This window comes from Benincasa hispida, chromosome 3, assembly GCF_027475165.1.
Source record: "Benincasa hispida cultivar pf3 chromosome 3, pf3_genome.v1.1, whole genome shotgun sequence".
Lineage (NCBI taxonomy): Eukaryota > Viridiplantae > Streptophyta > Magnoliopsida > Cucurbitales > Cucurbitaceae > Benincasa > Benincasa hispida.
In genome coordinates this window covers 44,235,679-44,246,781 of record NC_143480.1, presented here as the reverse complement: position 1 = coordinate 44,246,781, position 11,103 = coordinate 44,235,679, and positions in this window count along the sequence as shown.

Genomic DNA, 11,103 nt, shown 5'->3' with positions numbered 1-11,103 from the left:
TTTTTTAAAGTGTAAAAGTTAAATAAAAGTTCAAAAGCTATAGTTTGACCATCCCCCCCCCCCCCCCCCCCCCCCCTAAAAAAAAAAAAAAAAAAAAAAAACTAACGAATATAAATTAACTATCGAAAAAAATATTAAATTTAGGGCATTTTCACTTTGGATGGCTGGGTGGAGGCGTATGTTTTGCATGGGCGGTCGTTGTGGACTGTTCAGAGTGAGGTTGGGAGGTCTTGGTGCTTGAGGGCTATCTTGCGAAGTAGAGATAGATTCAAGCATCTGGTTTGTTTGATGATCGGCGATGGACGGTCTTGTTTTGTTTGGTGGAATCCTTGGCTATCGGGGGATTCGATTTTGGATTCATAGGGGTCTATGGTGGTTCATGATGCAAGGAATAGTTTGGAAGCGCGATTGTCGGAGTTCATGGATGGTGAAGGAGGTTGGAGGTGGCCTACAGTGTCTTGGGAGCTACTTGAGATCTGGGGTTTTATCCAGGCAGTCGGGCCTAGGGTGAGAGGAGAGGATTATTGGATTTGGGTGTCAGATGCTAGTGGTCGGTTTTCTATCGCTAGTGCTTGGCAGAGTATACGTCCTCGTCGTTCTAGGGTGTCTTTTTATGGCCGGGGGGTGGTATTCTGCATCACTTCTTTTGTGTGTGGTTAGTAGTGAGGGACAGGTTGGATACACGAGATTGGTTGAGAAGTTAGGGTGTGTTGGTAGAGGGGGGTGCCTTTTGTGTGTGTGTTGGGGGGGGGGGGGGTGGGGGGAGTCTTTTGTGTGGGGGTGGTGTGGAGTCGCGGGATCATTTATTTTTTGAGTGTGGGTTTGGGAGAGAGGTGTGGTCTAGTGTGTTACGTCAGTTGGGTTCGACGCATCGGGTGGCTGGTTGGGATGTAGAGTTAAGTTGGTTGTGCCGAGTGGGGTCGGGTAAGGGGGTGCGTAGTAAGTTGTTTCGTGTTTTTTGGTGTGCGTCCATATACTACATCTGGCAGGAGCGTAATCGATGGCTGCATGGAGGTCGACCGAGGTCGGTGTCTGCTCTGGTTCACCTTATGGTCTCTATGGTTCGTGCTCGTGCTACTTCCTGGCGGGTTGACCTTCTTGGTCTTATCTAGTGTGTGTACGGATGTTTTTTTCCTTTTGAACTTCACGTTGTTCTCTGTTTTGCTATAGCCCCTAGTTTGTCGGGTTTTAGGTTCTTTTCTCTACCTTTCTTCTTGGTGGTTTGCAAGTTTGCGTCTATGTGTTGGTTTTGTTCTGGTCTTATCTTGTTGGCTTTGTCTTGGTTTTGATGCCCTGTCTTTGCTTATACTTTTTGCTTTGATGCCTTGATTCCGGGCTGTGGGATCCTTCTTCTTGTTGTATAATAATATCACCTATTCTAAAAAACAATTAGGGCATTTATCAATTTATATCGCTGAACTTTGGGGGTTGTATCAATTTAAATTCCAAACTAATAATTGTATCAATTTAGACCTTTAATTATGTTTAATTTGGATAAACATTGTGTGCGATCTATAATTGTATCAATTTATCCTGTAAACTAGTGTAAGCTAATCAATTTATACTCATAATTAAGATTTCTTTTGAAAATTGTCCATGCAAATTATAACCGTCCCTTTTGTTAAACTCGACAATTGAAAAAGTCTACACATGTGTAAGAATTGATGTATTGACAAATTTCAGACATTATCCTACTAAAAGTTTTAAATCAAATAAGAATTTAGAAGTTTATTTGTAAAAATTAAATGTCGTTTGTGATATTTTTCAAATTAAATTTTAAGAAGAGTGTAAGTTGATACACTTGGGAAAGTTCATGATATTAATTGATATATTTATGGACGAAAATTTTGAGGTTAAATTAATATAATTATTAGTTTAAGGTTTAAATTGAAAAATATATCGAGGTAAATTGAATTTTTCTAAAATAATACAATGAGGTGGGAGTTTGGGTGAATGATGTCTCTTTATTTCTTTTTTCTTTTTTCTTTTTTAATTAATCTATAATTTAAAATTTGCTTGCTTTTCTAAAATTATTGGTTTGATTTTTTTTTTTTTTTTTTTTTTTAAAAAAGGTAGATGAAGTATAGAAAAATCCATTAGAATTTTAGGGACAGCCCCTATGAGTTATGAATGGCCCCTAAAGTGACAAGGTGACCTCAGCAGGAGGGAACTCATAATGGCAGCCTGCCCAAATGAGTTGAGACTATAGGGAAGTCACCAATATAATGGGAATGAACTAATGAAGTGGGGTCATATGAAATATGTGAACCAAAAATTAATTAAATAAATAAATAATACCAAATATTTTGGATCTTAATTTTTGTCCCCCAAACATTTTTATTCTACTAAAGAAAATTAGGTTAAATTATTTATTAATAATTAAAAAAAGTTTTTAACCTAAATTTAGGTTAAAATTTAGATTAAAACATCTTTTAAGTTTATATAGTTTCAGTTGACTAATTTTAGTTGATATACTTTTAATAAATCTTAAATCTAGTTATTCAAAAATATTAGTTAAATAATAATAATAATAATAATAATAATAAATTAATATATAAATATGTTTTCAAAATTTAAAATAAAATGTTAACAATCATTCTAATTTTTTAAATTCATGGATTTTAGAGATCATGAAGTTAATTTTATCTATAAATAATTTCATAGCATGTTTTACAAAACAGAGAGATTACTAGTTGATATATTTAATTTTGAAAATAAAATTGTATTATCAAGATTTGATCTATAAAGGATCATATATAATAAATAAAATATAGCATTGAACCTGTATTGGTATGCAATGATGTCCATCTTAGTGAGATGAGAAGATAAAGCATATATATTAATCATAAAGAGCAGAAAGCATATGAAATACATAATTATACAATGATTTCAACTTTAATATAAAATTCAAAAGGAGATTATTTGGTAGACAGACAAACCCCACTTACTCCAAAAAGTGAATCTTCCCATTAATTATTTTCCCTTATTTTTGGGGTGGAAAATCTTCATTGAATTAAAAATATATAAAAGAAGATTGCAGGAATGGTAAGAAGGGAATCCAGTAATTATTGAAATCACATGGTTTGGAATTTGGATAGGAAACAACAATAGGTCTCTAAGAATGGAAGAAAGACAAGACAATGTAATGCCAAATTTTATTTTCATAAGACATTTTTGGTTAACAATAATCTAGTAGGTTTTTCTAGGCCTGTCTTCAACCCCCATGTTCTCTTCAATCTAATCATTTGTTTAAGGGAATAACCAACTAATATTATCAAATTATCAATGTTTTTTTTTCTAGTTAATTAACATTATCATATCTTATAATGTCTTTGACTAGGCTTAACCATACCATTTTAGCTGACAGATTTGTCACGAAGATACATATTCTTTTTCTGGTAAATTAATTTCACAAAGTGTGGAATTTTATTACCCTAATGCATCTATTTATATAGATTTATTTTGAAAGATTTTTGGTGACTTTTTTTTTAAGTGAGGGGTGGATTCGAATCACATGCTAGGTTTTTATCGCTATAAAGTACTATATGCTAATTTTGCTATGTCCGACAATTTTTGAAGACTTTTTTCCCTTCATCATTTTTGTTTCTTTTATGAGTAATTATTAATTAAAATGATATAATATACTTGTAAAACTAGAGGCAAACTTAAAAAAAAGGAAGGAAAAAAAAAGAAGAAGAAGAGAAGAAAACGAGAGGCAAATTCTCGTTGATAAAAAAATCCATAAAAAGTAGTAACAAAATGTAACTTATTAGCTAATTTACTCAAAAATAAAATATTTGCTATGTATTTTAATTTTTTTTTAGTAAGAAGAGGATGATTTGAAGTTTTTTTAGTAAGATAATACATATTAATTATTTTGTACTTACACTCATGACGACAGAAGTATTTAAATTTATTTAAAAAATTGTTTATTTATTAATTTAATTTTTTTTAAAGAAAAATATATTAATATTTTTACCAATAATTTCATAAAATTGAAAGCTCATATTTTCAATGGTAAGCTATGAAATGCAAATATTTCATGTGAGACAAAAAATCCGTATTAGACATCGATACTTTCAAATACTTTTCAAATATGTATCTGACACGCGATTTGACGTATCTATTTTTATACCTACTATTTATTTTTTAAAAAAATAAACAACTTATCTAATCTTTCCCAATTTAAAACTACGCGATCTATTTAAAAAGTTCACCACTTGGGTTCAAAACTAAAAGAAAAAAAAATAAAAGACCAAACACTAGAATTATCTAGTCTTCATCTTCACATTTGAGTCTCTACAAAGTCCATCTTCATATTTCTCCCTCTAATATTTTTTTTCTTTGATCAATACGAGTCACTTTCCTAGTATTTTATTGACTATTTTACTTCAACGACTTAGATGTTGCTTTTTGTATTGTATTTTAATATTTGTATTATTTTGTACTATCATCATTAATTTATATGCTAATTAAATTATTTATCTCCTAGATTTTTCTTAAAGAAAAAAGAAAATATATTTTCAATGTATCGATATGTTAACTTTTTTTTTTTTAATAATTGACATACGCATATCTATGTTTAAATATACTGACGGGTAATTTAAAAATGTGAAGTGGGTAAGCACTTTGAAAATAGGAGAAGGAAACGTCCAAATAGGCACAAAGGCCCAAAAAATGCAGGTACGTTATAGTTATGGGGGCACAATACACAAAAACTGAGCTTACACATACAGATTCTTTGATTATTTTATTTATTCATAAGCATTTGGTTACTTCATTTCACGGCAAGGAAGCACGCAGGTCAACATTATATACAATCTTATTCATTTTCAAAGCATTTTCCACTCAAAATGCTTTCAATCAAAGCACTAAATTAAGCAAACATCGTCTCCAACCCAATCAAATGCGTTCTCTTTTTGGCCCCTCTAATCGTTGGAGCTTGCTTTGACGAAGAAAATAAACATATGTTTTAATTTCAACGTATATATTGTTGGAGTCGCTCTAAGATAATGGCCAAAAGTTGATGGACAGGTGACATAGGAAAACACGTGTTCCAAAAGATAAAAAATAAGAGTTTCAAATTCTAGATCGACCAGTCAAGTCGATAATAATATACCAAATGGGAAATGACCGAGCTGTCCGATCTTTTGGTCCCTTTGATTGTTGGAGCTTGCTTTGAAGAAGAAAATGAAGACTACCTTGATTAATCAAAAGACAACCCGGTTGGGACTTTGCTTTAATTTCAACATATGTAGAAATAAATATTATTGTTGAAACTTGCTTTAATCAAGTTTGAAATACCACTTTTCTTTTATTGTATCGACTTTTGAGATAAAAAGATTTAGAAATATGAGGAGATTAATGAAGAATAGATAAAAAGAATTTTAGGTACCGAGTTGAAACGTGCATTGTTTTGGTGGTTTCTATAATGGAATTTAAATAATGGGAAAGTGTATGTATGAAGCAAAGCTTTGCATCTAGTAATGTGTGAGATAAATGGGGGGCATAAAGTGAAGGGCAAAAGGGGCAATGCTCCTCATTTATAGATGGTGTTACCACACACATCTAAGGGATTGGTGGGTTGCTGGTGATTACCACATGCTCCCATGAAACGCTCTCCACATTCTTTGCTGCTTTGCTTGCAGTCCACAACTGAACAGAACCACATTATTTAGTGCATTCAAGTGGGGGTCCTTTATAAACTAAACTAGGGATTATAGCATATGGAAGGTGTTATGGGTAATTTTAGACTTAAGGGACAAAAAGGAAAGAAAACGTGGCATGGATAAGATTGAGGTTAAACTGGCCTAATGTCCATTACGAGCCGGCTTCGAAAAATAGGCTCCGGAACCAAAAGAGGAAAATCGGGCCGAAAGCCCACTTGCCAGTCTGATCTTGGCATCAAAGGTGGGATTTTTCATTTAAAGGTGAGTGTGCACCTGTACGCATGCCCCCGACACAGTGATACAAAAGCTCTCTGTTACCATCTAAAAGAGGTTATTTATAATTAACTTAGTGAAAGAATATAAGCTCAAACATTCAACATTCAAGAACTATTTCACATTTCTTTCATTTTTCCAGTCTGTTATTGTAACTATTTGTATTAGAAAAATAGTATAAGTACTCATCATTTACAAATTTCGTAGCATACAATTACAATAGCTTCAAGAAGAACTTGAAATCCATAAAATAAAGAATTGACTTAGCTCTCAATAAAGATCTCTCTCCTTCCTGTGGATGTAGGCAACATTAAGCCGAACCACGTATATCGTTGTGTAGTTCTTCTTTTCTTCCCTTCGTCTACACGATTGCATGCATTTGTTCTTCATCGTTTACTCGAGTAGTCACACAAAATCAAACAGAGAAATTCGGATTAGAAGAAGTTCTGAAAAAATCGAAAAGACAGAGAACGAGAGAGCAAGAGAGAGAAAGGAAATTAATTTATGAATAATCACCTATCAGAGTTAATTTTTTTCTTTCACTTCCATCACGCAAAGAGTAGTGGAGCAAACCACGTAGAGCACATCAGCTGGAAGCTTGTGGACAATTGGTAGCCAAGTATTCTACCAAACCAAATTCTTTTGGGGCAAAATATTGGACTCACGAATTGGATCAGCAAGAAGGGCCACACAAATTATTCATCATTTGGGCTTATTTCAAACATACAACAAGAAGCAGACCTAACAAAGTGGTATTAAAACAAAAGACTTACAAGATTGCAATTCTTGAAGAATCAAGACTCAAGTTTTTCATCCAAAAATGTCAGTAGCAAGATTTGAAGTGGAGAAATTCGATGGCAAAGGAGACTTTGGACTGTAGAAGGCCAAAATCAAGGCGATTCTCGACCAGTAGAAAGCTCACAGAGCCCTCCTTGACCCATCAACACTGCTCGCCACTGTGACAGCCCAAGAAAAAGAAGACTAGAAGCTGGCAGCCTATGGTACGTTGGTTCTAAACGTTAGTGACAGTGTTCTTAGACAAGTTTTTAGATCAAGAAATTGCATATAAGATATGGACTAAACTAGAAGAGTTATATGCTACTAAACATCTTCCTAATAAAATGTATCTAGGGAGAAATTCTTCACATTTAAAATGGATTCATCTAAAACTTTAACTGATAACTTAGATGAGTTCAAGAAAATTGTTGCTGAATTTAAAACACTAGGAGAAAAACTTGGTGATGAAAATGAGGCCTATGTGCTTCTAAACTCCTTGCCTGAACCCTATTAAGAAATAAAAAATTCTCTAAAATATGGAAGTGATAGTATAAGCACAGACACTATAATCTCAGCCCTAAGAACCAGATAGCTAGAGCTACAGATTGATAGAAAGGATCATCCTAGTGGTGAAGGTCTATTTGCTAAAGGAAACTTCAAACAAAATCATTCGAAGGACAGAAAACCTCACAACTCAGAAGATAATAAATAAAAACAAAAAATAAAATGTAAGTATTGCAAGAAGAAAGGACATCTAATTAAGGACTGTTTTATTCTAAAAAGAAAGAATCAAGAGAAAGAAAAAGACTCGAAAGGCAAACAGCCCGAAGCATCTGTTGTAAAAGGATTCTTTATCTACTCAGATGCTTTAGCCTCAACTTTAGACAAATCCAACCATGTAAATCCTCTAGGAAAACATGATTGGGTCCTAGATTCTGGATGCACCTATCACATGACCTTAATGAGACCTTGGTTTAACACCTTTAAAGAAATTAAAGGAGAAATGGTGTATATGGGAAACAACCAAGGCTGTAAGATAGAAGACATTGGCTCTGTTTCCATGAAACTTAAGGATGGAACTATTAAACTTCTTAGGAATGTGAGATATGTTCCATTACTTAAGAGAAATCTAATCTCCTTAGGTATGCTAGATGCAATTGGGTGTGAGTACAGGGGTAAAGGAGGAACCCTTGAGGTGCTAAAGGATTCTAAGGTGATATTAGTTGGGGAAAAGATAAATGACTTATTTGTGGTCAAAGGAGTTGAAATAATGACAAGGGCATATGTTGCCACCACAAATGAGATCACAAAGGCTAATATATGGCACAAAAGATTATCTCACATTAGTGCTAAAGGCCTAGAAGTCCTATCTGAACAAAGGATTTTACCTAAAGGTCTCTCAGAAAATCTAACTTTTTATGAACACCGTGTTTTAGGGAAAGCCACAAGGAAAAGTTTCACTAAAGCACAACACACCACAAAAGCTATCCTATACTATATACACTCTGACCTATGGGGTCCAGCTCCTACACCTAGCCTAAGTGGCTCAAAGTATTTACTTTCTTTTACTGATGATTTCTCTATGAAAAGTTGGGTTTACTTCCTTAAAACTAAAGACCAAGTGTTTGATAGGTTTAAGGAATGGAAACTCGCGATAGAGAAGTAAACTTCTAAAGAAATTAAATACCTAAGAACTGATAATGGATTGGAATTTTGTAGTGAAGAGTTTAACAAATTCTGTAAAGAAACAGGAATAATTAGGCATAAGACTGTTAGATTCACTCATCAACAAAATGGGGTAGCTGAAAGACTAAATAGAACAGTCATGGAAAGGGTTAGATGTCTTCTATCAGATGCAATCCTTAGTGAAAAATATTGGGTTGAGGCTGGAAGCTACACTATGTACACCTTAAATAGGTGTCCACATTCCTCCCTAAATTTTTTTACTTCTGAAGAAAAATGAACCACACATCCACCTAACCTAGAAAATCTAAGCGTATTTGAATGTGTTGACTATATTCACCAAAATCAGGGAAATTAAAATCTAGGGCAGTAAAGTGTATGTTTGTTGGGTTTTTTTAAAGGTATCAAAGGATTTAAGATGTGGAATCCTATTGAGAAAAGGTTTGTCATAAGTAGAGCTGTCACTTTCAGAGAAAAAAAGATGTTTATGCAAAAAGAAAAAACAACTTATGAAGTTTCTAATAGCCCTAATACTGCTAGGATTAAGGTGGAGACACCTAAAGTTTCTTCCACTAACCATAACTTCCTACTGAATCAGAAGAAGAAGAAAAGGATGTCTCAAATGAGAATACAGGGAATACTGAAGTTGTACTTGATTTAAGTCAATATTCTTTGACTAGGGATAGACAAAAATAGTGATAGTTCCTCCAGGTAGGTATACTAAAACTAACTACATGAACCTAGTTCTAAATGCCACAATAGCTCCTAATGACCAAGAAATAGCCACTTTTGAAGAGGCAGTAAACTGTCCTAATGCTAGGTCTTGGATTCAAGCTATGTGTGAAGAAATGAAGTCACTCACTGTCAATAATACTTGGACCCTAGCCCCTCTTCCTAAAGGATGCAAACCTATAGCCTCTAAATGGATATATAAACTAAAGAAGGGTTCTACCAAAGAAGAAAAGCCTAGGTACAAGACAAGGTTAGTGGCTAAAGGGTTTACACAGAGGGAAGGCATAGACTATTTTGAAATTTTTTCACCAGTAGTAAAACAAACCTCTATTAGACTACTTTTATCTCTAGTTGCTCGGTATAACCTTGAACTAGATCAACTAGATGTTAAAACTGCTTTCCTTCATGGAAACTTAAATGAGGTTATCCATATGGTTCAACCTAAAGGGTTTGAAGAAAGAAGAAAGGAAGACTTATACCGTATCCTAAATTAGTCTATATATGGTCTAAAACAATCCCCTAGATGCTGGTATAGAAGGTTTAATGATTACATAGAGAGTATTGGATTTCAAAGAAGTTCATATGATATTTGTTCTTATATTAATTCATCTACCTATAAGGACAAAGTCTATCTACTACTCTATGTTGATGATATGCTACTAGCAGGAAAATCTAAGGAGGATTTAATTCATGTCAAAAATCTCTTAAAGAGAGAATTTGACATGAAGAACTTGGGTCAGTCTAGAAAGATCCTTGGGATTGAAATTCAAAGGGACAGAACTTACTCAACTCTAACCATTAGCCAATTAAGTTACTGTGAAAAAGTAATTAACATATTTAATATGTCTAATGCAAAACCAGTCACTATACCAATTGCTAGTCATTTTAAACCTTCCTCAGAAAACTCACCAAAAGAAACAAACATAGAACATTTGACTCAAATGCAAACAATTCCATACAATCAAGCAATAGGGAGTTTAATGTACTTAATGATATCTACTAGACCAGAACTATCATACAGCACTAGTCTAGTCAGTAGATATATGTCTAACCCTGGAAAAAGACATTGGGAAGCAACAAAATGGATTTTAAGATATCTAATTTGGTCTAAATAGTCAAAATTAACATATCAAAGTACTAATGAATCAAATTTAGAGCTATATGGATATATTGATTCAGATTTTGTAGGTGACCAAGACAAAAGAAGATCATTAACAGGTTCTCTATTCTTATTTAGTCCTAATTTGTTGTGTTGGAAAGCAAATTTACAGTCAATCACAACATTATCAACCATAAAAGTAGAGTACATGGCTTAATCAGAAGCAATAAAAGAAGCACTGTGGTTAAAGGGGTTGACGAAGGACTTTAGTATTAATCAAATAGTAGTAAAAATATACTGTGATAACCAAAGTGCCATTCACCTATCCAAAAACCCTTAGTATCATTCAAAGACCAAAAACATAGATATTAAGTATCATTTCGTAAGAGACAGAATAGAGAAAGGAGAAGTCGATGTGCTTAAAGTTCATACCACCGAAAACGCAACCGACATGCTTACCAAACCTGTAAGCAAACTCAAGCTAGCAAACTGTCTTGGTCAGATCGGGTTTCAGCTTCCTGAAAAAGGGTGAAGACATGTTAAATCTGGAAGGAGAAGAGCTTGCATGTTGAGCTTAAGGTAGAGATTTGAAGATTATAAGCTTAAATATTCAACAATCAAGAACTATTTCACATTTCTTTAACTTTTACAGTCTGTTATTGTAACTACTTGTATCAGAAAAATAGTATAAGTACTCATCATTTATAAATTTCGTAGCATACAATTACAATAGCTTCAAGAAGAACTTGAAATATGTAAAAGAAAGAATCTGTGACTTAGCTCTCAATAAAGATCTCTCTCCTTCCTCTGGATGTAGGCAATATTAAGCCGAATCACGTATATCGTTGTGTAGTTCTTCTTTTCTTCCCT